This window comes from Netta rufina (assembly GCF_964035555.1).
Source record: "Netta rufina genome assembly, chromosome: 24".
Taxonomy (NCBI): Eukaryota; Metazoa; Chordata; class Aves; order Anseriformes; family Anatidae; genus Netta; species Netta rufina.
This window is the reverse complement of record NC_140148.1, coordinates 7079546-7099352: the sequence shown is the minus strand read 5'-3', so window position 1 is coordinate 7099352 and position 19807 is coordinate 7079546. Positions and strand designations below refer to the sequence as shown.

The 19807-nt window shown below is 44.2% G+C and overlaps 1 pseudogene across 1 annotated transcript; it reads right to left on the bottom strand.

Annotated features, from left to right (window-relative positions):
• Positions 1 to 1565: 1565 nt before the first annotated feature.
• On the bottom strand, positions 1566 to 18662 carry LOC311218479 (ATPase family AAA domain-containing protein 2-like; annotated as a pseudogene). The gene is made up of 11 exons: positions 18597 to 18662; positions 17490 to 17584; positions 13795 to 13954; positions 12837 to 12927; positions 9628 to 9942; positions 8572 to 8698; positions 7351 to 7534; positions 3174 to 3333; positions 2724 to 2837; positions 2538 to 2627; positions 1566 to 1588 (listed from the first exon to the last, which is right to left on the bottom strand). The product of its transcript is annotated as an ATPase family AAA domain-containing protein 2-like (transcript).
• Between the last annotated feature and the right edge of the window lie 1145 nt (positions 18663 to 19807).

Genomic DNA, 19807 nt, shown 5'->3' with positions numbered 1-19807 from the left:
GGAAGGGAAGAGCTACACCACTGTGCTGCTAGGATCACAGCTAAGGTTTACTTTTGTGCTTGCCAGCTATAAAACTAAGTTTGAACTTATCAAGTATCGATTTACTTTGCACAATTAGAACAGTTTGCTTTGTGCCTACCAAGCTGCAATTCACACTGCTCCCTCCCCAAGGAATTCATAAAATCTCCTATTTGCACCTACCTCTCTTCACAGAAAAGTCACTGAGGAGTGAATTCAGCTGACTACAGAAGGCTTTGGGGCCAAATGAAAGCCATGGAGTGACCAAGTGCCATCCTCTTCAGTAACCAGCACAAATAGGTATCCCGGGGACTTACAGCCACTTACCTGTGTTATATTCTTTTTTTCGTTCCAATTTTGGCTTTCTCAACTGCCTACATTAAGAAAGAGGACAGGGCAGAGAAGGGAGAAAAGACTTGTTGTATTAGACCCATCAAGGATGGGAAATTTCACCATGTTTACAAGCCAGTGCTCCATGGTATACAAAGAGAAGCCTGTAGGCCTCACGCAGGATCCACATCCCAAGTCTGTTGCGTGCCATATACGCGCGGTTCTGTATGTACCCACATTTCCTAGCTTGCTCATGTTGAATTCTCAAAATTATGAGCAATAGCACCCAAGTGGAAAAGATACATGTCCTGGTTTCAGTTAGGACAGAGTTAGTTCTCCTCCTAGTAGCGGGTAGGTTGCTATGTTTTGGCTTAGAATGTGTGAAAGGATGTTTAGAAGATTGCTGATACCACCCCGATGTTTCAATTGCTGCAGAGCAGTACTTACAACAAGCCAAGGACCTTTCGGTGTCTCACTGTCCTACTGGCAATCAGAATCGGCGCACAGCAACAGCTGCGAGGGGACAGACTCAGGATGGCCGACCCCAACTGGCCAAAGAATTCTATGCCTTATGGCAACACGCTGCACCATGGATAGGGCGGGGCAGCCGGGCTGCTAGGGGTTACGCTGGGCACTGGTCAGCGGGTAGTGAGCAACTGCATTGTACATCACTTGTTTTGTACACATTACTAGTAGCAGTACTATCATCATCATCATCATCATTATTATTTTCCTGTCTTAATAAACTGTCTTTATCTCAACTCGCGGGCTTCACTGTCCCGTTTCTCTCCCCCATCCCAGAGAGGGAGGTGGGAGGGTTGGAGAAGGGCTGTGTGGTGTTTAGCTGCCGGCCGGGTTAAACCACAACAACACCTCAAACGGGTTGGGAAAAAAAAACATTTTTTTTTAGAAAAGCAGAAGACTTTCACTGAGAAGAGGGATTCTAGTTTTAAGGTACTGGTACGCCATCAGCATGCTCATAGGCCTCTGCTGATTTTAGCCGGAGGTTTATCAGGCCACAACTCACTGCACATGCTTTCTCTCTTGCTTTTCAATCTACAAATTGAACAGAGATTGAACATATAGAAATACAGTACCTTGAAAAGCATCTTCTCTTGACATTTCCCCTCAGTATCGCCATACTTTCTTCAAAGCTGGAGACTGAACACCGCAGGATGCTTTTGCTCATTGATCTTAAACGGTGTCCGTTGAAACATTCAATACTGGGAGAAGAATAATCCTAGGGAAAGAAGGAAACAAGAATATATTTATGTGAACCACGTAGATTCAGATAAACAAATTCTTCCTCGCGCAAGTTTAATTGACCCTCCTGACTTGGTAGTGGGGCAACTAATGGCAGGCAGACACTGAAATGCTGCTGTGCTCGAGAAAAACCTGGAGAGAAAAAAAAAAAAAAAAAAAAAAAAAAGCTTTCAAAACTAAAGCATCCCTCTCCCCACCATTTTCTTGTGGATAACTTAAGCTTAATATCCTTGGCAAAAAGATATTGCAGCAAAACCTTTCACATAAACTTAGTGTTTCGTGAAAAACAACAACAAAAAAAACCTTTAAATTCAATTGAATTTAAATTAAAAAAACTAAACTAATTAATTTAAATTAAAAAAAATTAAATTCAATTGACTGTTCAGAGGAACAGTCAAGCTTGACATTATACATCCTAGAATTAAAATCTAGTTTGAGTTTTTCTCCCATCTCCAGACCTTGCTAAAGATCCTTATTAGGAGCTCTGTCAACAAAAGTGTAAGGCTTGTTATATCAAAGCTTCGAACCCTTCTTACTGCCCTTGACCTTCTTCACATTGCTGCTCCTACAAAGGTGAGTACTATCATTTTTAGTACGGGAGGGAAGCTGTGATATCCTTGAGTGGGGGGTCGTTCTGTTTACAAAATGAAGTTCCAGTAAGAGTACATCAAATGAACCAACTTTCTTTGAACTTTAATTCATCACTATATTGAATGAATGACCTCTGGATTTCTCTCTCCCATTTGGAAGTCAATTTGAAAACAAAATACCTCTGCCATAAAGAGCCAGGCATCAGAGACACCTGTTGTGCCTCAAGAACAGAGAAGGTATGAACGACAAAAGCAGCTGAATAAAATGCAACTTGCCATTAGAAATGGGTGTACTGGCATCTACAGGTGCCGCTGGCATCTCCTCATTTTCATTACTCTCTTCATCTGGTTTCTCGTCTTCAGTAGCAGGGTTCTGCTGTGGTGACTTGGAGTTGTCGCATGGAGCACACGCTGCAGAGGTGCGACCTTGCAAGAAAGAATAGATACCAAAGATCTTCGTCGTGCATTTTCAGTTACAAATGCAGAGACAAGTCTTCAAATCCTTAGCGTTAAAGCACGTACCTCTTTTCTCACGAGATTCTTTAATTTGTTCACAAAGTCGTCCAAACTCTGTATCCGTTTCGTTCCTCACCATTGAATATGCAGTGTCTTCCAAAACATAGGCGCTGTGACGATCTGAAATTTTACAGACTTTAACTGAATGTTGTCTACCAACCAATGAAACTGTTTTGATCACAGAAAAAAATTGCTTTCTTCATAGGTTGGTTCCGAAAGGTTCTCTCAGTGAATATTTTCAGCATAACAACATCGAAGTTAATTAAAACAAAAGCACAAGTTCCTTGGGAACACTTATATCACAATTCCATGCCCAAGTAGCAAAATGATAAAATATTTACAGTCTGGACGTCCAAAATCATCTAATCCATCCGAAGTCTATTGTCCGCACACAGCATTTATCCATCTATATGTTTGACAGATTTTTTAAACTAGGGTTAAAAAGCACATCCTCACCTGTAGATCTTTGATCCGGGTAGTATTCTAAGGCATTGTTACAGATTAGATCGATGTCCTTCAGGTAGTCTCCTGCAGCAAGGTACTGGCGCGAGTCAATTTGAGTCAGTACTGTTGAAAGATCCATCGGCTCTTTAATCCTTGTGGCATAGTCAGGTACCTGCAGATCAAATACAAGCATTCAGAGGTTTTCTTAACCTTGCACACTGTCTACCAAAATTATTCTGAAAACTTTAAATAAACGACTTCCTAAAAACCCTGAACATTTGCGATGCATCAGAAGACGCTGAAATTAACCAGTTTGCTTCTCAAAAATGGAAGGGCTCTTTCATTTTTCATTAGCGCGGCCACGAGAGGACAAGAAGTAGGGAGGTCAGAAGCACGTGCATGGTAGAGAAGAAACACTGAGGGTGGGAGATTCATTTCACTTTGCTTCAGAAAATCACAACAGTGAAAGCTGAGCAAGCCATCCAGCATTCTCTTTGTTGTCGACATTGAGGAAAAGGTGCATGAATTGCACCTGTGAAGTACCTATTGCAGGCATCTACTTTAGAATGAGATAACTGGGCCCTGAGGTGCTCATTTCTTCCCTCAGACCAGAAGAGGAGACTAATGACCAGTTCAGATGAGGACATATGTATCTGTCTAGATTTTTCACAGCTCAAGAACCTAGGAGAAAAGGGGAAGAAAAGCCAGTGGATGCCCACAAGAAGAGGACTTTGCTGATCCGCAGGTATATTCAAGTTACATCTGTCTTTGAAATATACGCCCCTAGTTTAGGCTTATCTCATAAATTAAGGAGAAAAAGGCATCTAAGCAGCCAATTGGAGGAAAAAGAAAACACACTGCACTTATGGTTGATTCCTATTGAGAAGTTCCAGACGAAACAGAGAACAGGATCTCAAAACTTATTTTTACAAACTGCTGCTCTTATTCCTGTTCCCACAGGAACTGACAGTCCAATAAAGGGCTTCAGACTTCACTCAAGTAGTCCTGTAAATACTGTTTGTAATTACAAGGAAAGATCTCTGTGCTTTTCAGTGCTGTGACACGCCTACGTATCAAAGCCTTTTCACAAGCAAACTGTGTTGGCATCTGGACTGGCTTTTTAGAATGAAACCAGGGCTTTCAGCGAATAATCCCATAAGAGACATTTGAGAGTCAGCAGAAGTAAAAGCACTGCCTCTGCTTCTTGCAAAATCCTAACAGTGCAGCCCTAAAAACAAAGTTGAACCTTCCCCAAAACGCTGAGAAATACGAACACTGAGAAGTTACAGACACACACAGATCAGCACTACTTTACCTTCTGTGGGTCAACGGGCTTCGCAAATTCCCTGAAACGTCTGTCAGTGGCAAGTCTGCGAGTAACGTCCCTCAAGAAAATTCTAAGGTCACGCAAGGTATCCTCCTCTTCCTCCTCCAGCATCCCTACTTTTGTGGGGATCACTCTTGTGGCTTCTGAGGCTCAGCTGGTGGTGCTACAGGCACGACTTCCAATGTCTAATCAACTTCAATTAATCAGGAAAAATTAGCCAATTTACAGTACTCAAATACAAGCATATGACAAATTACTGACAGAAAATGACCACCAAAGCAAAGCCCAACGAGCTAGTAACTTCGATAGAAAAGTTTTAGATGTACTTCTCATATCCTCCTCACCTCTTTTCTTTACAGGAGGCTTAGCCACTTCATTTAGAATTAGGTCCTCAAAAAAAGGCTGCTCTCTCTGCCCTACCAGGCAACTCAATATTGCACACTTCTCCAAATTCCGTATTAAATAATTTTTGGATCTAAAGCAGAAGGAGGAGAGACATTTCAGATTTAAGGCCACAAAAAACTCATCTTCTATTCCAAAAAGACGAGTACCTTTTCAAATTAATAATAACCTGAAGAACACAAACCGAAAAAAGTTATCTTCCTGGCCTTAAAAGGCTACATTTTCACAGGCTGGCACGGCAAATTCAAATATCACCTTTAAGAATCACCTGTAGAATTAAAGCTCGCTGAAGGGATTGTACGCTACACTGATAAAGTAATGGCTTTCACCACACCCAACATCGCTTCCTTTGTATTTACTTGCCTTGCTGCAGCCTTTACTTAGAACCTTTATGGCTATCGAGGGAAGAGAAAGGCTTCAGCAGACAAGTGAGGGCTTTTTGCTGAGTTTTTATTTCTCTACCAAAAGGTGTCTGAAGTAGCTAGTACCTCTACATCTTCCTCCATTTTCAAGTTCTAGTATTAAAAGGTAGGTGAGGAATTTCACTACTTATTTTAGAAGGAATTTACAGCCTGTACAAAAACTTCTGTGGGAACTCAAGCACTTTCAAAGCAGTTGATAATAAACACGTCTAGGTAAGACCCGTTCTCTTCCCCCAGTGACTGAGACCAAATCATCAGAATGACAACAGCGTGGTCCTGTTTTGGGCACCTTCCCTTAATGTAAACTCTCAGAAGTCAATGAAGTTCTGCACGTACTTTTACTACAGTTTATTTAGGATTACAACTAGAATTCGATTCCAAAGTTACTTTAGCAGAAATTGGAACTCAGATTTCCAGCTTGGAAAGCTTTGGCCTCTATGAAGAAAGAAACTGATTTATTTATTTATTTTTTAATCAAAGTGTTTCAATTCTCTACTAAATTGCATTATTAGCAGTTTACCCAACATAGCATGGAATGGCAGACTGTCAGAAGACAGTCTTCTTCAGTAAAAACATCCTCTTGTCATTTCAAGCACTGCATATTCTTGACTGAACCACTTTGTAGCCATCAGAATTATTGTATTAATTTATTATTTGCATGTGTGAGAAGGGGGTGAAAGTCACTTGCTTGACTCAGAAAAAACCTTAAGCAGATGCTTTCACAGTATTCTTTTTCTCTAAGCAAATTTTAAGTGATTTGTTAGGGTGCCTGAGTAATAACAGCATGCATTTAAGAAAGCCCAGCATTTTGATGCTGAAAGCATTCATAAATTACAAGACACTGAAGAAATAGTAAGGAAAGTATTGACAAATACCTCTTCTGGGAGATCTGAGTGACGTACATCAGACGTAGCAAGCAGCAAAACTGGCAAAAATGCTGGAATGTTACGTAGTAGAGTTAGAAAAGTAAGTTTCAAGGCAGGTCCAGCGTTGTCCCACCATAAATGGATATCTGGGACATAAATTGTGCTTGGTGCTGTCTTCTGAGCATTTCGGATCAGCTAGTGAAAAGGAAAGCTTGGGTAAGAAAACTAAAACACGTACAATAACCTCTTAATACATAGCTACATAGCCATCTGACTGCCCCATGAAATGAAACTACGTGAACAGAGTGGCAAGCATCCTTTCACATAAGGAATTTCTCTGTGCACCCTTTCAGATTATCAGTATTCGGAGAACTCTAGTCAGAAGATGGGAAGGATATATTCAGGCAGTGGCTAGACACCGTAGCTATATGGCCACAGCCACAATCATCGCATAACAAAGAAAGGAAATGTCCCTCTTAAGGGACACATCAGTATTCAGTCATGTAACATGTCTGTCCTTACTTGTATGGATCTCAAACATTTCCACTAAAGGTAAAAATATTTTAAGGTAGTGATGCCAAACAAGAAAATGGATTTCCTGCCTAAAAGTAAAAACACCAAATCTGTTCATTTTTTCTAGTTAAAACCACATCACCGTGCAAATGAAGTGTTTTCTGAATGTTAATGCTTTTATTGCACATACTGCAACAGCACAAGTTGTGTATGTCCCTGTGAAAACAAAATAAACAGAAGCCCCAAACCTTGGTTGCCTTACTAATATAATTTAGAAGAAGGCTACAAAAAGTAGCCGACATGCAGTCTGATACAGAGCCATCTACTGGGAGCATACAGTCTTAGGAGGCAATGAGAACTACTTTCTGGATCCCAGTGACATGAGCAGCATTTCTTTCCACAAAGAGATGTTTATTAGCAACACCGCCCAGCTTCCTGAGCTGCAGCCTCACTGTAAAATTGGGTATGGAAAATGTCGACATGTACAACATCCAGATTGTTTGTGGTGCTGTCTAAAAGAAAAGGGGATTTTCAGACAGAAGCAACATTAAAACAAGGCCACCTCCATTACCAATTAATTTTGCTCACCTTACTTGCAACTCCATTGATCCTTTACATACAGTCAGTGAATCCGATGAGAAGAAAAAGAAAAAAGGTACCTGTCCGCAGATTTCTTCTGGCAATGCAACGTTTGTAAGCAGAACAGAAAGGTCCAGGGTGTGAACGGGAAACTTCCCCAAAGCGTGCAACACCACGGGTGCCACGTAAGAAACCTGGCCGTACCCTTCTTTTCCTACTATTAGCAGACGGGGCTGGCATGATGTTGGTTCACAGAAAGCACTCCTAGAACAAGAGTTAAGAAAACAAGCTTATAAATGAGGTGCTGAATAGACACACAGATGTTCCAAGTAATTTTCCTATAGACTTTCTTTTCCCTCCCCAAATAATCCAAATGGCAGCGGTACATTAAATACATGTAAGATTTCCAGTTAAGTTATTCACTCATTCCAATTGTTTCACCTTCTTCCCTTGTGTTTCCTATTCTTTACTAAACCAAGACTGCAAATTAATATCCCTGCAATCTTGCTTTACTTTATTATAAATTTATTATTTATTATATATTTATTATTTACTTTATTATAAATTTATTTTTATTTAAAAATAAATTTGTGAGGAGCATTTGTTTCCCCACTACAATCAGGCTGTACCTTTGCTGGCTTAAATCAAAGATGCTAGAGACTTAGCCTTGCTCTAAAGCACAGAAAATCTTCTGGACAGCACAGCAATAGAAACTGAGAAAAATAACTGATCCAGCTGTGACAACATGATCTAACTTTCCAACTGTGGGCTTGCATGACTTCCATACTAAAATATCACAAGATTAACACAACTTGGTGGCTTAACAAATAAAGACACCATTCAATTTTTTCTCAAGGTGTTTTAACAAGCCCTTTCTCAGTTTTCTTTCTGCTACATAATTCACTACTGGTTTAACAATCGTGGAAAACAGAAGGGCAAAAGGTGGCAACACAAACCCATAAAGCTGGGGTATTTTTAGCTAAAAGGACAGACAGCACATTTATGTGGTCTTGAGTCTTTCAAAGAATGCCATGGATTAAGTCAACGTGTTCTGGTAGTCTACGGATCACTTTGGCTTACGAAGAGAAGCCTGGGCTTTTCAATTTGGTCATTCAGAGCAACTTCATTACAACTTTAGTCCCTCCACCCTTTCTTCTTGTGAATACCAAGCACCCCTTCAACACACAAACTTGATGTTGCCCCTTCGTCTACCACCCCTCGCACTTTTAACAGCTGGAACTGTTTACAAAGACTCAGCAGACCCGAGAATTTAAACATAACAGGGATCTATCTTTCTTTACCTGCTGAAACAGAGGCGATTTTTCTCTGGTCCGTCAGGCATTCCATCTTTTAATTCATCTCCAGAAACCAAGGATGCATCGTCATCACTGTCAAACATATCATCTTGTAAAATAGGATTGAAATGCTCTGAAAGGCAAAAGAGGTTTGTTAACTTTCCTGAATAGCCTTTGTCTCTTTCTCTTCCATTAATACAGCTTCTAAATCAGTGCCAAAACCCTTTCTTCATTTGAGAGCACACACTGAAAGCTATTTCCTAGAGTTCAGCCCACCACAGATCTAAGGAGATGGCACAAGGCCCTACAAAGCTGTACTAAGTCCCACTGATGTGTACGTATAAGGTACGCTACTCTTGGTGATTTTTTTCTCCCCCTTAGAATAAAGGAGATTACGAACAATTTCTGCAGTTGCTAAACAGATAAAAAAAAAACAAAAACAAACAAGACCATTTCTTTCTGGAGGAAGTTCCCACAATGAAAGCACGGGGATAAAGGATGTGATGGCCACAGAATTCCATTCATCTAGTAAGTATCAATGCTAATTGATCTCACGTGTATAGTACGATCCACAAACATTTAAATTAGGAGACTGGTTAAAAATGATGATAACTAAAACAATATTTAGCTTAGACCAGTTATACTTGTATCCTGGTCCTGACATTCTTCAGAAAGGAATTAGAAACATTGACCTAGAAATGCTTCCCCTCCAAATATCTGAGTTTTGATTTTTTAAAGAAAAATAGGTGCCTTATACTTCAAACCTCAAGTCAACCTCTACAAATGCTAATTATCTTAGCTGCCGTCAGAAGCAGGATGCTTCAGTAGAGAACGCATCGTCCTTTACTGTGTATTGAGTCATTCAGAGCTTCCATTTGGCATTTCAGTTTCGAATCCACAATAAAACCTATGCGTTGTATTCCAGACTTGCCCAAAAAAAAGACATGCACATGCAAATAATAAAATTCTACCACCATTATGTCTGAAAGGTTTAAGTTGATTGCACAAACCACAAGTTTTTGCTTTAGCAGAATTATAAAGAAGTGGATGCTGTGGTTATACCTTGCTGTTGGTCCTTCTTTAGCGCAAGCTGTGCATGCGGGAAGATCTTCTGCACAACTTGTAAAATATTCTCTACTGATCTTTAAAAAAGTGGCTTGAAAATGGGTGATAGTGCTTGTACGGGTGAAGCCTTGATCCGGTTTGAAGCTGGAACAACCTTCTTCATAGCCATGAAAAAGTCCTTTGCTTTTATTTTAATAGAATTAACGTCTAGTAGCAACTTCTCCCTACTTGCATAAATCTGAGGATAGCATCGGCGTAGAGAGCACAGAGCAGCTTCAGTACAGAGGGATTTGATATCTGCACCACAGTCTCCTAACAAACAAAAATCAAACGTTACATCAGTCAAGGCCCAGGTTTACAACATGCAACATTTAAAGAATTTGTAATGCCAAAACCAAACAGCTTAACAGGGAATTCAAAGTGCTACCGCTTGTGAGGAATGTTTTAACAATTCGTGTCCATAAAGAACAATTCTGTTTGAATCCTGTCTGCCTCTGGGCCCTGCACTGGCAATTTAATTCTTGAACCACAGATGCAGTGTGTCCCAGTCTCCCCCTCATTCTAGTCAATTTATCAAGTCTTCAGAAAATACTCCTTAAATTTATGAACCTGTTTGCTTTTGTTATTCCGGACTTCTATTTCTAACAGTTACAGCCTTTTTTTTCCTGTCTTCTTCGAGATTAACTTAACACTGCTATAGACCAGTTCTTATCCATGAAGAACTGGTTGGTGACCTGCTACGGCACTTAGATGTGCACAAGTCGATGGGGCCGGATGGGATCCACCCAAGGGTACTGAGGGAACTGGCAGAGGAGCTGGCCAAGCCACTTTCCATCATTTATCAACAGTCCTGGCTATCAGGGGAGGTTCCAATCGACTGGCGGCTAGCAAACGTGACGCCCATCTACAAGAAGGGCCGGAGGGCAGACCCGGGAAACTACAGGCCTGTCAGTTTGACCTCAGTGCCAGGGAAGCTCATGGAGCAGATCCTCCTGAGAGTCATCATGCAACAATTGCAGGGGAAGCAGGCGATCAGGCCCAGTCAGCATGGCTTTATGAAAGGCAGGTCATGCCTGACGAACCTGATCTCCTTCTATGACAGAGTGACGCGCTGGGTGGATGAGGGAAAGGCTGTGGATGTGGTCTACCTTGACTTCAGCAAGGCTTTTGACACCGTCTCCCACAGCATTCTCCTCAAGAAACTGGCTGCTCTTGGCTTGGACTGGCGCACGCTTCGCTGGGTTAGAAACTGGCTGGATAGCCGGGCCCAAAGAGTCGTGGTGAATGGAGCCAAGTCCAGTTGGAGGCCAGTCGCTAGTGGCGTCCCCCAGGGCTCGGTGCTGGGGCTGGTCCTCTTTAATATCTTCATCGATGATCTGGACGAGGGCATCGAGTGCACCCTCAGTAAGTTCGCAGATGACACCAAGTTAGGTGCGTGTGTCGATCTGCTCGAGGGTAGGAAAGCTCTGCAGGAGGATCTGGATAGGCTGCACCGATGGGCTGAGGTCAACTGCATGAAGTTCAACAAGGCCAAGTGCCGGGTCCTGCACCTGGGGCGCAATAACCCCAAGCAGAGCTACAGACTGGGAGAGGAATGGTTGGAGAGCTGCCAGGCAGAGAAGGACCTGGGAGTGATGGTGGATAGTCGGCTGAATATGAGCCAGCAGTGTGCTCAGGTGGCCAAGAAGGCCAACGGCATCCTGGCTTGTATCAGGAACAGCGTGACCAGCAGGGCTAGGGAGGTGATCGTCCCCCTGTACTCAGCTCTGGTGAGGCCGCACCTCGAGTACTGTGTTCAGTTTTGGGCCCCTCGCTACAAGAAGGACATGGAGGTGCTTGAGCGGGTGCAGAGAAGGGCGACGAAGCTGGTGAGGGGCCTGGAGAACAAGTCCTACGAGGAGCGGCTGAGGGAGCTGGGCTTGTTCAGCCTGGAGAAGAGGAGGCTCAGGGGTGACCTTATCGCTCTTTTTAGGTACCTCAAGGGAGGCTGTAGCGAGGTGGGGGTTGGCCTGTTCTCCCACGTGCCTGGTGACAGGACGAGGGGGAATGGGCTTAAGTTGAGCCAGGGGAGTTTTAGGTTAGATGTTAGGAAGAACTTCTTCACTGAAAGGGTTGTTAGACATTGGAACAGGCTGCCCAGGGAAGTGGTGGAGTCACCATCCCTGGAAGTCTTCAAAAGACATTTAGATATAGAGCTTAGGGATATGGTTTAGTGGAGGGCTGTTAGCGTTAGGTTGGAGGTTGGACTCGATGACCTTGAGGTCTCTTCCAACCTAGAAATTCTGTGATTCTGTGATTCTGTGAGATGTGACTGTCCCTGTGAATGGCTGGGGAAGAATGTTTTAATTACTCGTGAAGTGTCAATAAGAAAGCTATTTGTGTTTGATGTCTGGGAGTTTCATAACAACTCATAACAACTAGTGACTGTTATGGGATACTATGCAGACCTTTGGTATCTGGCCAGGGCGCCAAGAGATTAAGAGGAAGAAAAAAGAAGCTGAAGGACGGCTGGGAGACAAGACCTGCAGAAAATGTTCTATAAACTTGGTACAGTGCCAAAGGAGTACAAAGGGGAAGGACTTGGAGAGGAAGACTACGAGCCTTCAGCATGAAAGACCCCTAGAGACCCCCAGAGGAGACTGATGCGCATGCTCCAGTAGGAGGGACTGGACCCCGGAGGCTAATTATAATAATCTATTTTTTTTGGAAGTAGTAATGAATATGTACTAGTCTAGGAGCATAAAAATCAGCTGCTTGATGTAACTGGTGTGTGCCCTGGTGGAGCGGAGACTCTCAGTGCACCCAGCACTGTTTGCTTACCTCTATTCTTTTATATTCTTTTAATAAATCCTATTTTTTTATTTAATCCTAATTTGAATCCTGAGCCATTTATACCACTCTCTGCAGGGAAGTTTCATGTTGCTCACTGCCTGATATCCTGCGCTTATGCAGCTGAAGCAGACTCCTCATCAAAAACTATACTCTTGAGGAAGATGCCCCAGAACCATTTAATGTTCTCAGACAACAAGAGGAACGACAATAAAGAGTAAATAGATGAAAGCATCTCACTCTGATTGCTATGAAGGCGTGCCAGCTGCCTCGTTGACTAGTTGTGCAGCAAGGCACAAGAGCATGGGTACTGCCTGGTACAACCTAGGTTCTTTACAACTTGGTCACAAGCAAGAATCCATTTTGGTTTGTCTTACCAATGCATTTCTCAGCTAGTTCATCAAGCAACATGTCCGGTGGCTGAGGGGTCCAGTCACGAGTATGAATCTTGAAAATTTCTTTTCTAGCCTGGAGGCAAAATCATTGCATTTTAGCTTGTCCCAAGTTTTCCTTAAAAATACCAACAAGAAACAAACAAACCAAAAGGCAAACAAACAAACAACAAAAAACAAAACAGTCCTCCCTCAAAACCCCTCATCTATTAATACACTTTTCTTACTTGCTCAACTTTCAAGTATTTTACAGTTATTTAATATACACTCTGCATTGTCAACCAGGAAATTGAATATTTCTTATTTGTTATACTGAACTTTTTCTAGGAACCTACAATGAAAGAAAAGGCATTTATAGCTTCAATAACAAGTTTCCAAACTACAAGACCTAAGGACCCAGAGGAAAATACTGTAATGAAAAATTTATCCAGAAACATTTCTTTGCTGTCCAAAAAACTTCTCTAAAACTTAGCAAGCATTCATTGGGACAGTCTCATTACTTCATCACATTTGCTTTTCAGTCAGTAAATTCACAGAAAACACTTCTGGCACAATGCTTCCAATTGCTACAATTACTATAAAGAAGAAAAGAATTATGACTCAAACTACTACCACTGATCCGGGGCACAATCAAATGCAAACACGTCCCCTATTCACTCATAAGTGAAGGACTGAGACCAAAAACACAACTTCATGATGAAAGCGCCCAAGTGGACTAAATAATTAAGCAAACAGGTACAACTTTGGGAATGAAAGATTTGATTATAGAACTAACTACTTGGTGGTATCATCCTGACCATATATATCCAGTACCAGATTTGCCCTCCATGGAACAACGCAGTGTCTCCACGTGTCACTCTTTTGTTCAAGTTGTCAATTATTTTTTTTTCCTATAAAGTTGGACTTTGCCATGGTAGCACTAACGTTGAATTTAAGTTCTCACCTCTTAATTTGGCAAGTTGAAGAGGAACTGTCTGCCAAAGCGTCCTGGTCTTCGTAAAGCAGGATCTATAGAATCCAGTGTGTTGGTAGCTCCGATTACCACGATCTCCCCTCTGTTATCTATGCCATCCATAAGCGTCTGAAGAGTTGAAACAATGGAACTAATAGAAAAATATAAGTTTTACTTACTGGGTCAGTAAATTTTGTTACATTCCACATGACTTTCTTGATGCCGGAATAACCTTCTTCCTAGTGGTCATTCAAAACTGGGAAAAAAATAGTCTCCCAAATCGGGGTTTTTTTGATTAGATAATAAATCTGCAGATTGTTAAGTCATCAAGCACTTCAAGACAGTTTGAAATAATCTCTACGTTAATATAAAAGGAGTACTGCAATCTTCTGCTCAGGAAGAAAATCACGGAAAATGTCAACTTTGATTTTAGATGTTGAATTTGTTGCAGTGAGATCTTCCTCATCACACGATTCTATTTGGATTTAAACCATATTATCTATGGAGAGACCACGATTAGGACAAGAACAGCACAGAGTTCAGCATGAAGCCAATCAGGAGCTCAAGTTTGTATTCTTTGTATTCAACTTTACCCTTCTCTTGCTGGAAGGACCTGCTTTTTGAGTCTCCTTCTCTTCACTAGGAGCATGTTCCCTCTTGCTTTGGTAATGCTCTTTCTCAGTGGTTTTAGTCTTGTCCTTTGTATCTTGGCATCTCTCTGTAACAGCTGAGGAGGAAAGGTTTTTAGAGCTACATTCAGTGTCAGACTCGAGAGAGGAAGTATGCCGCAATTTCTCACCAGGCTCACAAGACTCTTTGCTGTACAAAACGCTTTCTTTTGAAATGAGGTCACGTTCTTTTGATCTTCTTGCTTTCTCCTTGTCTCCACCGTCATCACATTGGTACTGGGCGAGGTATTCATCATTCCCAGGAGATTTCGGAGGGTCCACGACACTGCACAAAATAAAATCACATTTCTCACTTCTGCTGAAAGACCTGAATATTAAGAGTAAAACCTTCCAACGTCAAACAAACAAACAAAAACCTCCGAACTACAGGAACCCTTGCAAAGATATGCCATTTAGAAACCTCTCCTGTGATTAGGACACCTTCAGCTCCCAGAGAAAGTGCTTTTTCCCCTCTTGCTTCTGAAGCCATTGCACTAAAAAAGCAAACGCATCTGTCTCCCTCCACATGCTGCTCTGAATAAGAGCCAGAATATTCAAAGCCACTCTATTTGTTCTCCCCACATAGCCAAAAAAACACCAGTTGAAAGAGTTTTCTACCTCTCTCCACGAATTTACATCCACATATCCTATGACTGCAAAAATAGAAGGCGGGGCTCAGGAGAAACAGCCAGTGCTGGAAATGAAAAAAAGCAGCCTGTTTCTTCAGAATCTTAAGCCTATGCTACTAGGAACAAAACAAAACAAAACAAAACAAGAGGAGAGGAGAACAACAGCGGGAAATTTACCTATTCTCCAGGTGTTCAATTGCAAAGCCTCCTCTGGAGGATCAACAGTTGTGAATTCAGTGTGCTTAGGAGAAATCAGATCTACATCTGAACCACAACTATTTCAGTAGTATCACGAACTTCTGTTACTCTGAAGAAGCAGTCAGCACCATTTCTATGTTAGGAAAGAGCTGAACAGAGTCTGTTATTCACATCAAGTAGTCAGGCAGGTTTCTTCTTCTTCAGGCTGGGTTTCACTAGAACATTACTAGCCTGTAAGCCTCATGGCATCACCTTCCATCTTGACTGCTGAACCTCCTTGCTCCCTACTATCTTCTTTGCCAAGATACAGCTGTCCACATTTACTTTTCCTACTTGGCTGGACTGAATTTAAGAAGGTGTCTTGCATCTAAGAAAGGGAACAAAAGCTGCTGCCCAGCAGCGTCTGGCTCAGGGAGGAGTGAGAAAGCTCTGTGCAGCCCCCAAGGTCCGTGCAGCAGGAGGCAGGAGGTGCTCCAGGCTCACAGCAGCAGTTCCCCTGCGGCCTGTGCAGGGAGAGGCCCCTGGTGGAGCAGGCTGTGCCCCTGGTGGAGCAGGCTGTCCCCCTGCAGCCCATGGGTCCCCCGTGGAGCAGATCTCCACGCTGCAGCCCCCCTGTGGCTGGAGGAGCCCCCGGTGGAGCAGGTGGCTGTGGCCTGGAGGAGGCCGCGGCCTGTGGAGAGCCCCCACAGGAGCAGGCCCCAGGCTGGACTGGAACAGGCTGTGCTGAGCCTGCTTTGCCCGTGACGCTCCTTGTGGAGTGATCTCCCTGTCCTTCTGGCAGCCCTTGAGCCCTTGCCAGCCTTTTTTCTCCCCTTGGCGTTGGAGGAGGGGCAGGGAGAGAGCGCTTGTGCTGGAGCTCAGCTGCCCAGCTGAGGAAAACCACCACGGCTCTGTCTTGCCGCTGCTGCAGCACGCTGGTAGCAGCCAGCACCGTCTGTTCTTCGAGCCTCAGCAAGCCCACAGCATCTTCCCAGAAGGGATCCCTTTCCTTCACGCCTGACAGGCGCCGCCTCCAGAGGCTGAGGGCTTGTGCCCCGTTTGCAAGCGCTTTCTCAGTGCCTACTTCCCCAGAGACGGATCCCAGCTGCTTGGCTTCACTGCCCTCTGCTGCCAGGCTCCCGCAGCTGCTATCCCAGCCGCGCAGCGAACATGCGGATAGAAGGCTGCATCATCGTGAGTATCCGCACGTCCCCATGTTACATCTTTCATTTTGCCTCATTCACAATCGTGTTTTTTGGTCAAGAAATGTTATCACAAGGAAAAAAAGAATTGTACTTCTCTAATAAGTAGTCTTTGTTGTCCGGCCAGGATCAGTAAAAATCCCTGCTCGCCGGTAACTAGATCCCTTCATAGACCAGCGGGGGGCAGGGGAAAGGCCTCCTGCCCGGCCGGGCTCCCCTCTGCTGCCCTGAGGGGGAGCAGGCCGTGTCGCGGGCCCTGTGGGTCGGGGTGCGCTGAGGGGAGGGGGGGGGTGAAGGCCGCAGGGCCTGGAGGCAGGGCTGGGGGCTGGGGTGTTCCCTCCCCCTGTATCAGCCCCTTCTGGGCCCTGTGAGACGCGGAGCTGCTGCCCGGGGTTAGGCCCAAGGTCTCCTGTCAGGCCCGGGGCCGCCCTTCCCCTCGCCCTGCCCTTCCCTCCCGCTCCTGAGCCCTTCGTCAGGCCTTGCTGGGCCCTCTGTCCGGCTGTCTGTCCGTCCATCCGACCCTCTGGCCATCTGTCCCACCACCCTGCCCCGTCCCTGCCCTCTCCCTAAGGAAGCAAAGAGTCCCCGGGCTGCCTTCATGGGAGGGGTGGGGGGGAGAGGGGAGGTTCTGGTGAGAAAAAAATGAAAGATTTCCCCCTTAACGGACGCCTTGCGAGTTCTTTCGAGTTCCAACCTTCTGCCTTCCTTCCGCAGCAGTGCCTCTAAGGGGTGCGCTGTAAGGCAGCCCTCATCTGGTGCGTTGCTCCTCCGTTCCCCCAAGGAACTGCCTTCAGGATCTGACTAACTCTGGATGCACCCGGTTGTCGCCTTAATTTCTCCTTTAGCTTGCTGAAAACAGCCCGGTTGGGTGACCTTTTGCGTTTCTCGCTTAAAATTTGGATCGAGGAGGTCTGTGTTTCCTTACGCTGATGTCCACGCTGAAGGTGCAGAAGGGTTCCGTGCTGTTGCTTGGGTCAGCCTTGTTGCCAGGTTTGGAATGTTTAGCCTACCGGTGCTTCGGTGCTGTTGGGCTGCACTCAGAGTGTGAGCTCTGGGCGTTATTTCTCAAATACTGCGTTATTTGAGCGTACAGACCCGAGATATTCTGCGGAGAGGTGATTTAAGGCACGTCAGAACCACGGCTGCGGCGTGTGCCAGCGTCGAACGCCCGTTCGAGTGATCGGGCGGAGCAGGTGAGTTGAATTTGGTGCTGGGTGGCGAGGTGGTGTTGGGGGAAGAGCTAGGCTAAGGAGAGCTTCCTCTTGCTCTGCCCCTTCCCATCTCAAATGGCCGCTTCCTGGGGAGATGGGTTCGTTGGGAGGTTAACTACAACGTTACAGTGAGGATGAGGAATCATCTTTAGTCCCGTAGGTATTTGCTGCCAGGCCGCAGCGTTGATTTCAGAAATTGTATTTAATAAAGGGAAAAGAATGGAAAGATGTATTCTTTAACATACTCTCTTTTCTCGGAGAGTAGATGGAGGAGCTTCAGCAGTGCCCTTCCTCCGGAAACGATTCCCAGTGTCTGCTCAGACACTGAGGAGGAAAATGGAGGAGAGCCACCCGATAGAAATAAAGGAAAGAAGGGGTCATGGATTAAGGGAAAAGCACTACTTAAAAAATTGGTGCTCTCTAAAAACGGGTTAAGGGTTTGGGACCTGCAGGTGCTGCCTACACCTGTGTGCGTTGCAGTCGTGCCTGTTGCCACTGAGCAAAACGGGGAGAGCTGCTTTGTCGAACGCGGCGTGTTAAAGCACGTGCCACTGCCTGGAAGAAAAGCACGGACTTCCCTCGTGTGGGCCTTCTTCCTTAGCGATCTGTGGTTTACCTGATGGTTTCCCATAAGCTGTGAATGTTTAAAAGAAAAATAAATAAAAAAAAAAAACCAACAAAACCAACACCAACGTTGAGAGTGGTGAGGCAGATCCTCACCTGGGGACTCAATCAGCAGTGACATCACCATGCGAAGCATTGTGTGCGCTTCGGGTTGGGGCTGCTGCGAGCCTCGCAGCGGGGAGGGAGAGCGGATCCGGGGTGCCTCTGTGTCAGCCCTCTGCCCTGGTGGCTTCGTGAGCACTGAGAGTTTGACTCCTGTGTTCCCAGCTTTCGCTTCCGCACCTGCGGTGTGGCAGAGCCAGCGAGCTGCTTGCTCAGCTGGAGGAGGAAGAGGAGTGACCTCAACATTGCCGAGGTAAAGCACAATTATTGAAAAGATTTGGCAAAGATGTGGGTTGTACCAGCGCGGCTGCTGCAGCTGCAGCAGATCCTGGAGCATTGGAGAAGATAGAGAGGGTTTTCTTCGTGAAAAGAATGCTGTTAAAAGTGTTTTCATGCCAGAAATTAGGATAAACGCCTCTGTTGTTTGACATCCTCTATTGAGCTGGCACATTGGCATTACAGCGTACCTGGCACGCTGTTTGTATTAAAAAAAAAAAAGGTATTTTAGTCAGGGCAGGCCAGAAACCTGCCTTGGCACTTGCACATCGCAGCAATGCTTACAGACCCTGCATCCTGGCTGCCAGGCCAGGATCTAAATCCGATGGTGCTGTTGGTAAACTGAAGCTCAGGAAGCGCTTCTGGGTTTTTCTGTCCTTCCAAGTAAAAGCTTCCAACCTTTTATTATTAATTTGTAAGAACTATTTCATCCACTTTTGTCCAGAAGAGTCAGAAATAATTTGCACAGAAATGTGCAGCGTTTTAATGAAAGGATTCAGAATCACTCTAAATTGAACTTTATCTGGTCTGGTTGCAGGTTTTGTGACATTTAGTGTCTTTTAAAAAAAAAAAAAGAAATCAAAATTTCTGACTTCATATCAGAAAAAAAGAAAAAAAAATGCTTGTGGCTAAATAAAATCTGTTGCAGCTCTGCTCATCGAAAAATCATTGGCTGTTAAATTGGACCTAAGTCGTCTTCTCTAACCTTTCATGATCCTGCAGCAATGGATGATGATGGATATATGGATTAGGGAACAGCACGTGATGGCAAACCTGTGGTATTTGCTACAGCGCAGAAAGAAAAACCAAATTGCTTCCAAAAACTCAAACTAATTCAAAATCCTTGGTATCATGCAGCCGTGCCACTGGCAAAGTGAGCATTCCCCTGCCTCTCAAAGCTTGCTGTACCCTTGATCTGCTGTCTTGCTGCTGTTAATTGATTGCAACTCTACATGTCTGATCAGGGCTACGAGTTGTTCTCGATATGGAGATCATACAACATATACTGTGCACGCTTGTGTGTATAGATATGTTTATCCTGTATGCATGTGCATACATATGCATATTTGTGTGCTGGCCCCCAGATTCCTCATGTTACAAAGAAGGTATACTCA